General features: G+C 35.1%; 1 protein-coding gene across 1 annotated transcript in view; it reads right to left on the bottom strand.

The window, feature by feature from the left end:
- Positions 1 to 277: 277 nt before the first annotated feature.
- The window catches only part of LOC124634442 (homeotic protein ultrabithorax), a 130,917-nt gene continuing 111,419 nt past the window's right edge, over positions 278 to 19,775 (bottom strand). Inside the window, exon 3 of the mRNA XM_047170024.1 lies at positions 278 to 2,843. The gene's annotated coding sequence lies outside the window, so the exon portion shown is untranslated. The remainder of the gene's footprint in view (positions 2,844 to 19,775) is intronic.

Genomic DNA, 19,775 nt, shown 5'->3' with positions numbered 1-19,775 from the left:
AATTTTGAGAAACTGTCTTTTTAAATAGGCTGTTACATGAAAATGGTATGAGCAAAGCCAAGAACTACAAATGATATGGTAATAATGATTTCTTTCAATAACCACACTCATCTGAAACTTTAACTTAAAAAACTGGCCAAACAGTGATTTAAATATGGAAGTGCAAAAAGTTGATACATTTTCTGCTTCATATGTCGCAATCATTTTTTTATGCCCTAAATTCCGATTTAATTGTAGATTAATTAAGGTAAAATGTGATAAAAATAAAATCAACTTGTACAGTAACAGAATTTTATTTAATGCAGATCCATCTCGCACTATAGCCGATATTGTACAAAAAATTATAATATCGTTCCGTTCATAATAATAGGTAATGATAGGTAATATAATATTACACAACTTTTCACACAGTTACAATCATGAAACACAAACATTTAAATCATTCTCTACGCTAGATTCCCTCAAGTTTTAAGTATTTCTCTTCATTTTATTTCTATATTATAATTATTTTACATTACAATAAAATTGGGCCTACCTATTTACGTATGACAAATGCTTCGTAAAAGGACAAAATTTACGTATAACATTCATGAGCACGTTTCGAATTAAAATAAATTAACGATTTCGATCAACTGTAAACTTATCATTTTCAAAATGCCGCAAAATATCTGTGAAATATTAAAACAAGTGTACGAATTTCGAATTCCGTGGGATAGTATACAACAAGTTTGTTATCTATTTTTCATTAAGAAGCTTTATAAATAAGTATTTAATATTTACAATATGTAACAAAAGTTCATTAATAAAACTTGAATCAAGATTCTTTCAGGTAAGTAGTGCGAAGTCGTCGATAATACAATCGTTGTTTAAATTAACACAATAAAATCATTATTACGTTAAAAAGGAACTATAAAGAGGTAATTAGATGAATCGATGATTAATAAAAAAAAATGAATTTGGCACTTTGAAGGGCGTTAATTAAAAATAAATGTGCCGAAAGAATCTTGGTCAAATTTTAGTCACACGATCACTCGTGTCGTCACTAAGTTATACAGAAGAAAAATTACGTATATGTTTATAGGAATCCAAAAATATTACCACTACTGTATCTTAAAATAAATTACATTATCTATTACTTAAATTTAATTAGCTATTCGTATACTGGGCACAACTAGTTTTGATTCATGTCATTTTTAAGTGACTATAGGTAATCTATTTTTCTAAGAATAAGTTAAGCTATCGACTAATAAATGGAATATTTTTTTTCATACTAAAGCTTTTGTATTTACGTATAGGATTTCTGGTGAGACGCAATGGACCAAAATGTTTAAATACATAATACATTAATAGAAAAACTTGGTAGGCACGAAAGTTCGTCTTCAATTTAGTCAAATATCTCACAAATATACATAAAAATTATGGTAAGTATACAAATGGCGCATGCGTCGCGCCAGTAAAATACAAGGTTTGTAAGTAAGTCTGTAAATGTATCACTATTATGCGTTTCAAGACGTATACAGACGTTGTACATCAGATTTCGGTTACAAGTACGTAATCTAAGTCTTAATATTTACATTACAATAATTTGTTTCGACACATACACTGCGACATAGGACTACGATGATTAATGAGAACGAATTTGATACGTAGTAAGATCAAATTCGATATTCGTATAACGTTGTTTATGGTCAAAACATTGAGTATTACAAACTCCACATCACATCTATGAAACCTACCAACTAGTAATATGAAAAAGATGATATTCCCGTAGTCGCAGTGGACGTATTTCACACCTCTAGTGCATTTTCAATTTCAGCTCGCTACCAAACAATTTAAAAGGAAATGAATTAATCTTGATACGAACTATTGACAAGCGCTCCATCAGAAATAAATCCATACAGCGTATGTACCTAATCGTAAGAACAGCATCGCAATAATATAAACAAAAATAGTAACTATAAAGAGCTGTAAAAGCCACCTCGGTTCGACACCGCGTTTTGGCAGATAAAGTGCGATTTCAAGTGAGCGATAGTGGGGCACGATTCGCACGATAAATAAAAACACAATTCCATTTGAAGCTCGGAGTTGCGGCGCGGCGGCCGTGTCCCGTGTACCTCAGCAGGCGTTCAAGATTTATACAGGGAGATGCGGAACAATATATCACGGAACAGTACGCGGGAACTCGACCTATTCCTAGCGTGGAGCAGCCACCGTCCCGATGGAACATGATAGCAGATCACCCCGACAGATAGCGACAGCCTCACAACTAACGCCATGTCGCCTGGACAATAACTGTTCGCTTTCTAATGGTTCTATCTAGAATATACTGCGAGCTCACGTCTCACTCCGCAACACTTGCGCAACATATCGCTGCCAATCGATTAATATTAATCGATGTGACTATTTAATATAGCCTTATTAACATAATGTATTCATATGTAAGTCAAGCTAAGCGATAAATAAGAGAAGACCGAATTGCGTATTTTTCATCCGAGCCTCATATAATTTATAGTCGACGATGATATCGCGACTGGTTCTTTTATTTGTGAAATAGTGATACGCGGAGTGTGCTCGGTAAGCGTTACTAACGGGAAATTTTGACAATAAATCTCTGGCAGTCGATTGCCTAAGCGTTCGTGTGGGCTGGCGTAAAAATTTATTCGACAATCGATTTTGATATCTTGATCTCGCGACGTCAAACCGCGTCGGGGCGTGCGGGACAATATGAAAATCGCGTTGCGTACATCACTACAGCTGCGTATGTATGGAGCGCGCTAACTTACATCTAGCACCGGCCCTAAGACCTACCAAAGCATCGACAACGCTTTACACGCGACGACCACCTGAAACAAAAGGAAAAGCGAAATTAATTAAAACGCCAATCATAAAAAATTAAAAATGCAAATAGCTTCGTTTTCGAGATAAATAATTTAAGCGGGGTTAGGCTAAACAATGTGTGAAAAATTCGTTTTCGTCGCTGTTGGTTTAGGATAATTGGAAGCATAATTTCAGTATATTGCTGAGGAGATAAATGTGACGATTTTCAGCAGTATTTTGTATTTATACGCTTGGCACTAGTCGGTAACAATTTAAAATCTAAAGCGCACGACGATATTTCATCAGATCGGAATACGTTCTCATAAACAAGGGCAGACTTAAAATGCAAATAATTTCGCGCGAGCCCCATGGGCATGTTAAAACAAACTCAGCATTCTAACAGCTTTTCATTATTTATCGCTTACGCTCACGGAACGGCGAATTTTTTTTTCAGTTAAAGTTAATTTCTAGCGTAATGCGTATTTGATAAAAGGCTGTATCTCTGGCAGCCAGGCTCCGTCGAGCCGGCTCTGAAATTAAGATGTAACATGATGCGAGAACGAGCAAGAGCAGCTAGATTTATTGCTATACCACTTTGCATATGCTGATTTACAAAGACGGTGGATATGTTCAGAGCGGTTGCGTGTGTGACAGTTGTAGTTTAAGTGTGTTATTTAAATAACTGTCGGCGTAATGTTATGAAAGTCACTTTATTGGATTTATTGTTATTCATATTTATATGAAACGATGTATGAGAGTAAAATAAATAAAATGATGTTAGTACATCTTTTAAGTATAGTTTAAAATAAAGACAGATTAGGTGATTCATTCAAGATTACTGGAACAATAGAGAGAGTCAATGGAAGAATTCTACTATTCCGAAATCAAATCAAAAAGCAAATTAATCTTATCACAGCAACATATTTTTGCCAAAAACTGTACTACGGTATAGCTACCCCCTCCACATATAACGACAGTTCAGGACAAATATTACTCGTTAGTGTTTCATAATTATAAACTACATACCTACCTATATATAAATAGGTATATGATGTTCTAAGACCTTATTTAAATGATTTTTCTTAAGCTATTTAATCGTGTTTATTTTACTAACAGCTCTATACATTTCCAGTGCTGCTGATGTGGCCCATTCGCGAGGCAACGCGAGAGGGAGGACGTCTGGCGATCCGCAGTCAGCAGAAAGAAACACATAACAGAAACGTTCAGCTCGCCTTGCTTAACATCAACGATATTTTATTTTATATTTTTTAAAGGATTTTAATTAAATATTATTTTATGCCAACTTATTTTCAAAAAATTCAAAGCACAGTGTAAAAGGTAATCTAGTGAATATTTATGTTATAAAATGATTTATTTATAGGTAGGTACGATAGTGAGACTAAAACAAATTGCTATCATGTTCCCGAATGTAGGGCAAACATTTGATCAAACACACGATCAGTATAAACGTAATTTATCGCTGTAAACAAGAATACACCTACGTATCTCCGGGGAATTGTAACAAAAAGTCAAAGTAGTACAAAAAGGTTCACCTACCATCCCGGTCAAGGAAAGTAATAAAGAAGAGGGACGCGAACCGAATAATTGATACGATTATGTGTTACTACTGCAGAAGAGATAAGGGTGGAAACAGACTGGGAGAATTACAATAAAGGAACCAAAGAAAAATACACGAGTCGTGCAAAAAATATGCTGTCTTGATAAGCAATGGCATGTTCAAACTAAATACTAATTCCAAATGAGCACATGTTTTTATTGCGAATCGTTACGTAACTTCCAGACATAACCTAAGTCGTCACAAAACTAAAACGAATGACCGAGATGCCGCCACGGGCGACGACCCGAAATGCGACTAACACGATTTCTATTCTATTTTGAGATGTTGACCAGTATGCACACAGCATCAAGAACAATGGGAGGAGGGCGTCGGGCGCTCCGTCAAGTGCGAGAGCCCATAAATCCAATAGGACGCGCAATTTGTTGAATTACAGCATGCGCCAGCCACCACCGGGCCGACGCGAAATTAGCTCCCACAGAGATAAATTGACGGCGGCCCGCTAAATAAATTATTTGGGAAAACCGAGAAAAAACGGGCGTCTTCTCTTGATAAGGGTTGCGAGTATTCTACCGTGGAAATAATGAATATCGACCGCTGAAATACGTGCGTGTACAACACAACAATCTGCAGTATTACTCTGTATATTTCTTGCCAAAAATAATTAGGTAAAATTTCTGATGCCCCTTCGAAAATTAAGAAAACATATAGAAAAACTACAGGCCCCCGAAGTAAATGACACGTTAGCACTTAACCAATTCAGTAGCTCAATTAACTAACCATAAAACATCAATCAAATTTAATGAACCGCCATTTGAATAGAAACGCTTTATAAAGTCAACACCTTAAAAACAAACGAACACACTCGTATCTGGTTTGGTAATTAACCAAGCAATTATCACCTAGAAGCCGTTATTAAGTCGACCTAGGTATTTCTCACGGCTATAAAAAAAGTAATTAAACCTCAATAACAGGCACGAAATGAAACTTCACGCGTGAGGACAACGTTTACATTGGTTTAACGACAATTTAGAACTACTGTTTAGTTGTACGCATTTTTGACGAATTCTTACTAATCTGGCTGTCATTATATGGCTTGGATACAGATGTTTTCTTTAAGAGGGAATTAAGAACTGTCCGTATTTTTAATCCCACTAAGGAACAGTGGTATTTATACATGAACATTTATTATGTGACTACGCATAGACGTAGCTATGTCTAGATATGCCATTTTCAATCGATAGGATGTATGATCCGGTGGGCGAATATTATTTTTTATGGTGTTAAATCCTTTGGCTTTTTTAAGCCAAACATCCCTCTAAAGGGTTGCATCACCCTTTCTTTCAACGGGATTAATCTTAGTTGTATATTCAAGATTTAGGCGGCAATAAGAAAGACGCATAGGTGGGCTTACGAAGGGGCGAGACTGGCAAATTGTCTCAGATTCCACCCCAGCCTGTAAGGATTTTATTACATTCGTTAACGCATATAAGATTAATGTGAAAATACTTTACATTTGTATGTAAATTCTATAAGGATTACAAAGGGTTTTAACAAAGGGTTTAAAAAATGTCACCGCAAGCCATTTTACAAGAGTGAATACAAGAAAAGTTATTACCATTATGCTGCTTACTATTAGTGAAAAATATTTTGACTTAAATAGTGTTTTAATACCTAGTTTATTTTTTCTAGCTTTTTGTATGATTAATTTTACGTTGAGCCCACTCGACACCAAATTAATATAATTCGCTCATTTCAAACTAGACGCCGTAATAGAGTTAGACACACCAAAAAATATAGCAACCAATTATATTCGAATTCAAAAATGTGTATCGGGGTTCCATTTTGAAAGGTGGTCACCCCACTCCGCGTACCTGCGCCGAGTGGCCATCAATTTATCCTCATCCCCACCCGACGTGTGCGGGCCCTTCGTGACGGGTATCGTCCATGTACGATACTGTATCGTCTACTGTTAGAAAATCCTTACAGTTTTGTAGGTATGGTTGCCAAAAATGATCAAGATTGTTGAAAGATAGAAGAAAGTGTAAGACGAAATCTTGCTTGGTTTTGTGTGCACACTTCTGCATTGTTGTAATTGAATATTAAAAATGTATTTTAAAAATCTCACATGTAAATGATATTAGATTCTAAACACAATTTGCCTCGCAAGCAATATTAATATAAAAAGGGGTACTGTATTTTTTTCCCGGAGCGATCCGCCCCCCACCCGGGACATTTATCAGGATTTTGGACGGCACAAGCTAAAATTTTGGACGCTTTAAGCTGGGCGTAAATTTCACAAAACATGACACGACCGCGTGAAAAAAAAACGACCAAAAAGTTACTTCAACCGTTTGCTTGTGTATCCAGTTTAAATTTAATAAAATGGTGGCTCTGATTTAATAATTTCCTTTAATTAAATCATCAAGCAAGATGTGGCAACATCCGTATAATTTGATATACACGATTTTTATTTTAGACTTTAACGGTTTGATACAAAACTAATGTTTATTCAAATTTCTAAATACGGTCAGTGCGTTACAAGGCTTTGGGATTAAAATTCATTATTCAAAACATCAACGGTATTTTAACCTGTAGGGCTTTCACATAAATTTTCTTCTCTCAAGACACGGCCAATTATACGGAAGTTTTTAAAAGGCGACCGTTAGTAGGCGTATGCGCAATCGTTTGTCGCCGCGTGAACTTTCACACTACACGATATTTATATTAATTTTATTTTTGGGCACAGCTAATGCGGTCGACGTGCTCAGACTAATCTTTCTTTTTTCTTGCTATTTATTTCTGTAACAGTTTGTTATGTGCCACCATTAGGTCGGGCATTTGAGGGTTGCAAGCAATGGTTATTTTAGGTTCTCTGTAGTTACGCCGTTATTGACACTTGCATTACTAATTTAATTTTCTTTTGTTTACAGAATGCACCTAATGAATTCCTCAACATTCACGCGCAAATTAGTATTGTGACAAAAACAATGATTTTATTGTGTTTCCGCGCCTGAGTAAGTAGACAGCATCGCACAATACATTTACAAAACATTGGAGAACGAAATATTTAAAAGCAAAATAAATACACCAAGCAAACAAGCAGACAACCTACGCACGATGAAAATTAAAGACGCGACCAAAAATTGGAGAAAAAAAAAACAGAGAAGTTGGCAAATATTGTAACGAGAAAAAACTATTTAATCCGTAAAGTTTTGTAGGTTGGTAGCGGGGAATAAATCAAGTTGCCGTCGCCAGCGTCGATGCCAAGGAAATAAGATGATATCGAGTTGGCAACATCGCGGAGACGGTGCAGTGCTGGTGTATTGGCTATGAGCTGCCTTTGTTATGGAGAGAGTGTGAGATGTGGTAAGTAGGCGAGAAGCTTGGCTTGGAGAAGGTGGAAAATATGTCAATGAAAATCCCATGGAACAATAAACCGTCTTCGAAGTAGGTAGTAACTAATCCTAGCCTAATGGAACGAAAAACCTGAATATTAAACAAAAAAATATATTCAATCGTTTTTATACGTTGACGACATGCCAAAGGTCCCACTTACAAAGACCAAATATTTCTTTATTTTAAATGTTTTTTATATATTGCTTCCAACCCCAATAAAATTATTTAAGTGCAAACCCATGGTATTGAAACTCCATATTTCAGTTCTGAGTGCTTAGTGGTCGACGACACACACTATAAATCACCGTATGATTTGTAATAAAACCTCGCCACTTTAAGGAACGTCTTTGTAGACTATCTGACGTTTATTAAGTACCTATGTGGATGTTAAACTCGTCCTTTTGTTGTAATAAATAAAGCAATACTTCTTTTATATTCGTGAGGTGAGCAAAGGGTAATCGGGTGTCAGTCATGGTGCCAAATCGTATAATTTGTTTCGGTTCGAAATAAACTTGGACTATCAGTATTATAACAACAAGTTTTTTATTTTAAGACGGTCATGGAAAATGTATCATTTATTTGTGGAAATAATAGGAAAACTTAATTGAGTTTGTATTCTGCTTATATCTACTAAAGTATTTATCATAGTTAACTTCAATTTGTAAGCATATCCGTCCCGGTGATTTATTTCAGAAGTTTTCGTTCAAGATTTACGGGTTCTACTGTGAACCATTTGTTAGCTTGCTTATAGCTAAACGTGTTTAGAAAATACTGTCAGAATTCGATTAAGTGTCACTCTCAATTAAACGTTAATTTGTCGACCAGCGTGAATCCATTCATATAAGTGCATAAACATATATGTTTACCATAAAAATGAATTATGGCGCCCTCTGCTGGAACATCGGCAAATTATAATCCTTCTTCCACAACAAACGGGCAATGGATGAAAACAATTTTCCCTCGAAAAGATTACATCCCGTCCGTCCTTTATTACATCTAATCACGAGATCTAACAATAAACTATTTTTCACAATATTATTTAGTGAGGCCCTCCCTTCACACTTTCGTTTTTTCTTCCTTTTACTCGGAAAAATAAGAATCATGACCATTCATCAAGAGTGACGGTGCTCGTTACCGAAATCACGTTTATCATAGATCTCTTGTCTAAGGTTTTAGTTTTCTTCGCCTCCTAAACAGTCTTAAGTACCAATTTTCTCCATTGAATTCAGCACCCATTTTCTTGGAAAATAGATTTCATTTTTGTTTGTCATCTATCGGGTTCTAAAGCGATATTGTGTAAGGCGCTACGGAGAAGAGTCGCGAGCCACACACGACGAATTACGAGCGAACCCGGGACGCGAGCTGAGTTATGTGACCGCGATATATAATATTTATGAATTATGTTTTATACTTGGTAAAACCTAGTTAGTTTTGGAGGTGGAACTACTTAAATGTAGACAATATCGGATTATTTATGTCTTATAGAATATTTGACTAATCATGTCTACTTAATTTTGCGGTCTAGGGTACTGTGCTTAGTCGTTGAATATTTCTTAGAAACTATTAATCAGAAATTGAAAAAAAAAATTGAAATCAAGACAGCCTTACCTCTGGAGCGTAGTAGGCAATTAGAAGCAAATCTATCGTACCTAGGATGTCTTTCAACACTAAATCTATTCACCAAACTGTCATCATCTAAAACCACGATTCAAACAATTTATTAACAAATTTAATCTTCCTGCTTGTTATTTTAACTTCACAAAAATATATCACTCGTTAAAGAAACAAAATGCTATATTTTACAACACAAATATTTTTAGCATTCCTTTGAAGCTATTTCTGTGGTTCCGTTATCAAATCTATATGAATGAAGGTTCTGATGTTATTCCATTTCGCAATTCAGCCCACACTTTTTAATTTATCACCAGTATTTTTGGGTAAATATTACATTATAAATGTCTCCCTTTCATTATGAACACCGTCTATATATCATTGGAGAGTTATCGAGTTCCTGTGAGTAAGTGCATATAAATTTTAATGTTTTTCGACAGTTTGAGTGAGTTGAATTTAATATATTTCGGCACTATTTTTCTCGAATTATTACGGTTAAGTTTTTGCGTTACTCTGTTTTATTTCTTCCTTTTGATTACATTAATGTGTCTCATGGTCATTAAAGTAATGCAAATTAATAAGATAAAGGAAATCAATTCATTAATTTCGTCGTTTTCAATTAAATAAATTGTAATTAAGTTCCATACGTCATCACATAAAATCGTCTCGTCTCTTGACGTCAGTTTCTAGCACCTATTTATTACAATTCCTGAAAAAATGACCGACAAACTGATCCATCATAATTGCAATTAGTTACTTAGTACTTCTTCGTTAGGTAATTAGATATTCAGAAGTCCCTGAAAGTCTAATTCGAAGGCGGTATCCCGTCAGCTATGCAACCAAGATGGCGTCGGCACACGATTTGTCAAAAACAAAACAAACAGCCCAGAAATAGTTGGAGTTGACAAGTTTATAGCTCGTCCCGGCTATGTTACGAAATTATACTAACACTGAAGGAATTTTATTCAGCAGCGGAGCTTTTCCGCTTCGTTCGTAACTGATTTACATTGTATTTGTATTTGTAGCGTTTTGTGTTTTCTTGATAGCTCAATGACGCACTTGTTTGTACCGGGATTCTGTGGGGTTTTATTTTTTTTAATATGTTTTATGTTTTTCAGGTATGAATGTGATGTAAATTAAAAATGTTTTTGTTTTGTAAGTTTCTTATTCTGTGTTTATGTGAACTTTAATTAATTATATGAATGTTAATGCAAATGAACTAAAACTGTCTCAATTTTAGAAATACAATTTGAGGTGGTTCTAACAGTATGCTAACTAGCCATCTTCAAACTGTAATTAATTCATCAAGAATTCTACATACCTTACAACTTTTAGATAAGTATTAGGCAATAAATATTAAAAAGTCGACATAAACAAGTCGGGACACGTAACTAGTTTCTGTGGATATTTGTCTAAGCAAAAACTGTTGGATACGGAGGGAAGAGCTAAGGCTTGCTAACACATCACGATTTATTTTAAAAATAAATCGAAATAATACGATTAATACGATTTTTTAAATATAATTTATACGCATTCGAAGTCGAGTGATTTATAAAGTGACCGTATCTGGTATTTTTATTTTTTTCAAGTTACGATGACTGAAATTTTGACGTAAGTAATAGAATCCTACTTATCCTACTTATATTATAAATGTGAAAGTTTGTGAGAATGTATGGATGTATGTTTGTTATTCAATCACGCAAAAACGGCTGGACCGATTTGATTGAAATTTGGTATGTAGATAGGTGATACCCTGGATTAACACATAGGCTACTTTTTATCAACACACCACGCGGGCGAAGCCGCTGGCGGAAGCTAGTCTTTGATAATTTCCAGTCTTTGATTGTGCACTGTATAAGAAAATAGAAGTAGTTGCAACGGTATATAAGTTTTTTATCAAAAGATATATTATGTAGCCTCATTGTACAAACATGGGGACTTGATCAAATATTCATCCATCTATCTATGACAACAAAATGTTTTTATTCATGTTTATCAATTGATTGTTGTTAATTTAAACCTAATAAATGTGACTATACGAAACCACCCAATATAATCGAGTTCTAAATCCATTATTTCCTCGACAAACGCAGGTGTACTTATACCGCGAGTGTGCGACGTACCTAGGAGGGTAGCTGAAGTTACGCGGGTAACAACGCTACAAGAATAATACAAAATGTTTTTCATTTTCTTTATGTCACCCCCGACAGTCGTAAAGGCATTAAGCGTGACCAAACTTTTGTTTGATACGGACAATATAAGTATGAGCGCAATACTGTATCTGCCTTAGGAGCGCTCAAATATCTTCAAGTTCATATTTTAAAATTTTGTACCGATATAAACTTAAAATTGGATATAGTGGAAGAGGAAGACCAAAGAAACGATGGATGGATTGTGTGAAAGTAGATATGGTAAGAAAGAATTTTACTTGTGAGATGACGGCAGATAGAAAAGTATGGAAGGATATGCTCCGCCCACCCCAAATAAAATTGGTTTGAAAGCAGGAGGATGATGATAAACTTTAAATTCCCTCAACTATTAATTTGTTTCTTTAATGAAAAATATAGGGAACATTATGTAATCTACCTCCCAAAAGCTCCAATGGTTAGTGATGACATATTTAAGACACATGGGCGACACAAATATGTTCTGTTCTTAAATGAAGCAATGAATCATACTTAATGGATGTCCTCCGGAACGCACAAATATTTAATTTTAAAATGTCATAAGTTGGTTATTAAATATTTAATTGTGCAAGAAACAAAGTATGTATAATAAAGTAAGTTACAAACAAGCCTATATTTTATTGAACTAGGTACGCCTAAATAGACTGAAATATAACTATTCAGTATGTATACTTAGATCTGTTAAATAATATTCTCTCTTGTCGATATCTATGGAACTGATAAACCGATAGCAAAGATAAGTGATACAAGAAAACCGTATTTAAGATCCCCTAACAATCCCAAAAATCACTATTCGTGACAAAACTGGTAACATCCCCATACATAAAACTGCGTAAGTTATTCCGATAGAGGGAAGTGGGGAGAACTTGTAGATAGCCCCAAAAGCACCATCGGTTTATACAAGAACGATTTTATTGTATTAGGATAGTAGTAACAAGGTATAAAGACGATCATGGTTCCTTCATCACATTTCTTTCTGCTTCTACGAATGAATGAATTTCTTCCGTCTTGTTCGTAAGTTGTGACAAGCTGTTTAGTGGATTAAAACTTTTTTGCTTTTCCGTATGTTTGTCTTTTTGCCTTTTATTTATTCGTTTTCCTATTCCAAGCAACTGTAAGTAGTCTGTGAAGCTTGGACTTTTATGTAGGTGATAAAGTGTCGATGATTCGTGTTAGGTTATTTAGACACAGTTTCAAATTACAAATTAAAACTATTAGCAAGTTTGGAAAAAGTATTTGGGTGATATTTAATTTGCAAATGTTTTAGTTTATTCCTCTATATTTTTGTCTACGATTTATAATAAAGAATGGAAACAATTACTGGAGTTTCATTCATGCCCTACTTCTTCTACAACGACCAATAAGGTTGTCATTACATTTCCAAATTGCTCAATTTTAAATTCGAACACGAATCGTTGGCGTCGCCCCTACCTAGTGAGGACGCGATGGAGCGTAAAGCGGAGAGGTACCCGACTTTACCCTAGTAATTACTTTATTAGGTGTCGCCGGAAGACAGTCGCCCGCGGAATATGCCGATGTGACAGCCCTGCCACAAACGACCGCTCCTCCAAACGGTAAGTATCCAAGGAAAATATTTATGGACTTTTCGAAATGAAAAAGGTTTCACTTCAGATTAAAACTCTGTTTAAAAGAAAGATACAAAACATTATAGTAGAGTGTCGTAACAAATAGGTTGCTGTAGGTCAGATAAAAAGTATTAAAACAAAAAGCCGACTAACCCACGTAAATCACGTCGTGGCCGCTCAAACAAGGCACAAGAGCACTTTAACGACAAATTAACAGCTTCAATTACTTACAACTACCGGTGCGCTATCGCAACGGCAATGAACTAGCGACTGCCACCCGGACCTACCTGTGGCTCGCTCCTAATAGCCCGGTAATAATATTTTATGGCCATTACCTTTGTAAACACGGATAAAACGTTCTTACGCGACCTCACCGCGTAAAAAACGGGCGACAATTGCGTTAGCGGGATTCCTTTTTTTTAGAAAAAAAAGAACAAAAGAGCGTACACAAAACGTTCTGTTTTTGAATTTAGTGTTCCTTTTTTAAAATTCGTCTCGCTTGCTTTCACATTTTTTTCTGAAAAGATGACAATCGACTTTTGAAATTAAGAAAACAAAACAAGAGAACAGCGAAAAAAACAAGTTTTGTTTGATGAGTGTATTTGTTTGAATAGAGAAAGCTTGATGCAACGACAGCAAAGTATCGTTCTAGGAAGTCGCCGACGGGATGGGGATGTGCCAAAAAGAGATAAAGTAGTTTTATTGATCTATACGGACGTTCGGGCGGCGCGAGTGTGAGTTGAATGAAACGAAGATAACTTGCCGCCCCAACTTGTTTTGTCCTTTTTTCCCCTGTGAATTTTTGGTGGTGGCATCCCTCTCGGGCCACGTGACCTAAGCAGGGTGTAACTCACCCTACAGCGGCCATAACTTACTCATAGCGATAGGCGGTACGGTCGCGAAAAACATGTCTACATTATTCTTATTTTTAATTTCTTGTTCGTTACATATTTTAGGTTTAATTTTTATTTGAGGCTCGAGACTTTTTTAACGTTAAATATTTTATTTTATCACTGAATTGGGATTTAAGATTTATCGTCTGAAGTTTCATTATTCTTATGTTAAAAATGGCTCTACGAACTAGTTTTCAGAATGTCTGTTGAACATAAAATGAAAAAGATTGCTCAATTAGAGTGCGCCTTACTCAAGGCTATTTAAAAACAAAATAAAGCAAAACATTAATATCATAACCATACCGGGAAATAACTTTTTATTTGGAGTTGTTCAGCCCAAATGTGCATCTCATAAATTACGTCTCTCCTTCAGTATTTCTTTCTCTGTCTTGATTTATTTTTTGTCTTGTTCTCTCCCTTCTTTTATTAACTGGCTAGCTCAATTCACTTGGGTCTTGTATTGTATTTTCCATTAAAAGTAAATTAGAAATCTGTTGTCAATGTGTTTTTTAACAGCCCGTACTTTACCAATTTGCCTAGTAGGTAAGTAATATGGAATTTCGGAATGATAGATGCATTAATTCTTATTACGTACTTAGAAAATATATACTACTTAAATACACGTGCACGTGTAAACTTATTTAAAAATAAATTTCAGTTTATTTTTAGCTTTATGATAAGTAATTACATACATTTTAAAGTCAGAATCGAAACAAAATCCGACATTTCAACAAAAAAAAAATAATTAAAAACATTTCAAAAAACTCCCTTGCCTGGCGCGTGCAATTAATAAAGCGGTTTGTTTACAATATTAAATATAAGGCGAGCACCCACGTGCTAACAATCACGGGCCGACGTGTTAACTGATCGTAAATGTCAAGTTAACGATGAGAATAATCGTAAAGTTGTCGTAAAACAAATAATTAGTCCTCGTACATACCGCTACTGGATGACGAGATAAAAACGCTTAAGTGGGGAAAAATTACGATATGAAGATCGGTTTTTGAGTTTTTCTTTATATTTATTTAATGAATTCGCAAGAAGTAAGATACAATTGAGTGGTTCCTAATTAGGTAGGTTAGGAGTCTTTAAAATGTGTGTCATCTAAATTGTGTAAGTAGGTATTTTAGTCAATTATTATCCTTTATGTACATGCGTGAATGTTAGAACTGTCACATCTTAATCATTTCGTTTACCTAGATCTTAAGATTTGGTACTAGAAATTATTACCCGTCAATGTCATGATGTAACTGCCATAACAAATCTTTTACTTAATATTAAGTGGCGCCATCTATTGTCGAATAGCGGATGTGTATTGGTAATCGATGTAAAGATTTTTAGAGATTATTAGAGAGAGAATCCTTTTATATGCTTAACAATAATGCGTTGAAGAACACGAAAATGAAAGTTATCTATCTATTAACATCAATTCGGTGAACTTGAACCTGAGTATTAACAATCAAATCGGTGAACTTGAACCTGAGTATTAAGCTTATGTTTATGAATAATTCACAGGAGAAAATACCGGTTGCTTGTTGTCTCAAAAATGAAGCTTTATAAATTAAATAAAAATAAAACCCGATAAAAGAATACGAATCCAATTAAAATAAATCAGGCAACCGAGCATTGATTTAAATTAAACACAGCTGTTTTACAAAAAATACAAGAATAACTTCATTCAACTCGGCATAACCTTGAATACCGGAAAAACTAAAAATGAATTAAAGATCAAATAAAATGACTATAAATGAAATCATAAAAATTCAATTATATGTCGGTACTAATATTTCAAAGTTATTCAAAGAGTGAAACTCATAAATTTTCTAGTGAAGCTATAAAAGCATTAGTTAATATGTACATTAGCACATCGACGCGGTAGACAACCTGACGCCCATTTGAATGAAGCTTTTTACCCTCATAAACCACCACTTGCGGTAATAAAGTGATTTATCCCATAAAATAACAGCTGATCGCCGTGATTACGCACAATACGAGCGAACTCATAATTTTACAGCCAATTTACAAACAATAAAAGTCGTTCTCTTGTCTTACACGCCCATTCGCCCTCCGATATCTCCATATTCGACGGCCGAACGTCGTAACTCGTAACTTTTATAACCCAATAAAACCATAACCTCAGGTCCTCGAAGTTAGCGTCTTATAACTCAACTTGCCGCTTGTAGATGGCGCTCATCGCTCAACGACCGTGCTGCCATCTGTGAGTGAGCTCGCGAAGCTTTTTATGAGCCATTTGAGGTCGTCACGTCGTAAAGTTGATGTTTTATGGCTTCGATTGATGCCGCTAGTGTAGCACTGCGGACGAATTACATTGCCGTATGTTTCATATTATTATATGCTTTATTATTTATTTGTTTCATATACGAACATTACGGGATAGTAAAATAGTGATTGTAAATTGTAAACATTATGTCTATCATGTTATCACGCATACATAATGGAATGGCTGACGGTTTGTTTTGTATCAAATTAAACTTTTTGAGGCATACTTTAGTACATATTTAGTCATATAAATTGCTGCGAAAATGCAATATTAAACTCTTAAAACTAGTTTTGAATAGAATAAAATTAAATAATAATAGCTTAGCCACGTGCTACTATAACACAAAACCTGGACAGGTAGTTTATAATAAACGTACTGAGAAAGAATGTTCATAGTGCAGGTTTCAAGAACCCAAACAACTTGAAAGAGAATTCAGAAGTGTATTGTCGTGTTATATGAAGTGCCTGGCAATATACGAACTGTAAATTGCATCATAAACATCCGCTCGTGTCCCGCCGGCAGATTTTCCCTCGCTCCTCCAGTTTAATACACTGAACGGCCGCGAGCAAGTGGCGACATGTTCACAACTAAAACGCAAGCCATCTAGCGGCGAACGGCGGAACTTCTTAGAACACGAGTCAACTGAATCGTAGTTAAGACTCAAAACATATTTTGAGGAATTAGAAAGTGGTTAAGAAACTCACAGATTAATATGGATTCATAATAAAAGATAAATAAGCTAGCGGATTGTTTGAAAAAAATGTATGTGCTACATCGTACATTAGAGAAAAATGCGATCAGTATTGTGATACCGCCAGATGGCGCTGCGGTAGCATTTGTTTGTGGCCAGGACTAATTTGTGGAAAATTGGGTTTCATTTTCATGTTTTTATTTTAAGCAAATTAAAGAAAACGTACGTTTTAAATCTGCTTATGAACATTAAAATACTATAAGTACAACTATCCAATCCAAAACTTTTTAAGTTTCTTGAAAACCTATTTGGTGGGTGTGCTAAGAATTATAAAATAAATACCTTGATTCTATAAGTAATTGCAATAAAACCTAGCACAGGAATATTAAAAGAATGTTGAATGTGAACTTAGTTGGATTTTCCATATTATACCTAAGTTTGAATGTTAGCTATGTTGAAATTGGACAGAATCTGGTCCTATTGGTAATACTTATGTAATATGAATATGAATATTTTTTGGGAAAATATACATACTACTGTATTATAAATGTATGTCTCTTCCAGACCTCGGGACTATAGAGTCCCGGATTTTTGGGAGGCGAACATGGGGCCGAAGCCAACACGCTGAAGCCCTTTTGAGACAACTTTAATGAAATGGTGACACAAAACCGACGATTATCCCTGTATACACTATAGAAATGTACCCAAGGACAATCCCCGGTTCTGTGCTAAACTATTGCTAACTATAGATGAAAACTACTTAGGCTATTGTGATGGGATGCTAATGGACTAGGAATGGGGAAACTACGGGAGCTATGGCACCTGCCGATGACAATGTATTAAATACATGTTAAAATGGCAGGTGGAGACTCGCCAACTCACTTACTGGGCCCCCGGGAATCTGTCACTGAAAAGCAACAAGAGGGCAACAGGGACTACTGTATTATATTATTATAATCCCGTTACATTCAGCCCAGTTAAGACCTAGTTTATTTTGTTTACATACTACTCGCAACGGCAAATCTCAAGACCGCATTAGGCCCAGATAATGCACAAACAGTTATTTTACAAACTTTCTAGGATCCCATAATTACATTCAGTAACAACTAATCCTATCGTGCCAAAAGTTGCCTTGGAACAACATAAATTCGATTTAAAAACTTACTCGATATCTAGGGTAATTATAAAAGAGGGGGTGAGTGACAAATCCCCGAATAAAACAACAAGGAAATAATTCCGGGCATAAATCGCCCTCTCAGTGTGAATAGAATAGCAATTATTTGGTTGAGTTGGTACTCCTGAGCCCTACCATTTGTTTGGATAAGTCGAATGATTCTCACTCGATTTTTTTTAGTTCAGTTAGAATTTTGTGTGTTTATTAGATGGAAGAGTCTTATTGGTGTTGCAAAAATGTTGCATGGTACATGTTTACAGGATAATTATAAGTCCTACGTTCATATCAGAAATGATTGCTATAAGATTATACTAGATATTCGTCAAATTGATTTTACTACAAAGATATAAAAAAAAAAATGAGTTTTAAATACCTAGTTCAATGTCTTTACATAAATTCACTTAAACTTCTAGGCAAAAGTGACCATTGCCTCGGCGATCTATACAGTTCGTGTAAAATAAGTGAGAATCAAATCAGACCAGTGACTTTCAAACCAATAGTACGTTTCACACTCGGATCCGACCACTATTGTTAGAACTACCGCACATTTCCTGCGTCATAATATTATTGGCACTTCAAGAGTGTTCTAGCGATATGTTAGGGCTCTCAAATAAATGGTTACCCCTAGTAATGACAGGGTTGGCGGTCGCAAAAACAATGTTACCCAAAAGAGGTCCAAAACAAGAAAACATATCATTTTTAACTGTCATAAATTTTATTTGGGCCGATTTTCCCTTTGGGATTCACTTAATTTATATGCCTGAATTTATTTTTTAGTAGATTGTCGACTGTAATTTAATATTCAACGAAACTGAAGGTAACTTAATAACTTAACTGTGTCCAAGGAAACGGTTGAATGGTTAAGATTTCCGGGACGGTATCTATCACTTAGAAGCAATCCCCCTTTTATAACTTCATTGAACCAAAGTTTACACGCTTCAGTGGTTACCGAAAATAAACATTCCTTTCAGAACAATGGTAAAATTTAATCCTAATATGTACCTACTTATTGCTAAGTTTGATAAAATATCTGATTGGAGACACAGTTAGGGAGTTATTTCCAACAAGAATGCATCATCGTAGATTTTTAACGCCATAGGCATACTTTTCCCTTATTTCATCCCTATCTAGAATTTTAATGGCAGCCCTATGCAAGGGTTATCATGAGCATGCGATCCCGTTATTCGTTTCATTAACATTGTCACGTCTTCCATGCAGCTAGCTTCAAATTTACCGTAGTTTTCCTGATTGTAGTGAAGAATTTGAATAATTATGCAAATAAACATAAACTTTTGAATATAAAGTAGCTTCTAATATAGGTATTGGATTATCGTTATATAAGTAGGTACCAATAAGAACGTATTCATTTTGTTGACAGGTTGCACAGACGGCATTCCAATACGACTGTTAAATTTTAATAGTCTTTTTTTTTCATTTTCGAACAAAATGTTATATGCATTCAAATTAAGAATGTAGGGAATCGCATTAACAAAAGACAATTATCTAATCTAAGAGCACAATAACACTATTAAATAATGAAAAACCGGTACAAACGCCCCCA

Source organism: Helicoverpa zea, chromosome 11, assembly GCF_022581195.2.
Source record: "Helicoverpa zea isolate HzStark_Cry1AcR chromosome 11, ilHelZeax1.1, whole genome shotgun sequence".
Classification (NCBI taxonomy): domain Eukaryota; kingdom Metazoa; phylum Arthropoda; class Insecta; order Lepidoptera; family Noctuidae; genus Helicoverpa; species Helicoverpa zea.
This window is presented reverse-complemented; position numbering and strand designations above follow the sequence as displayed.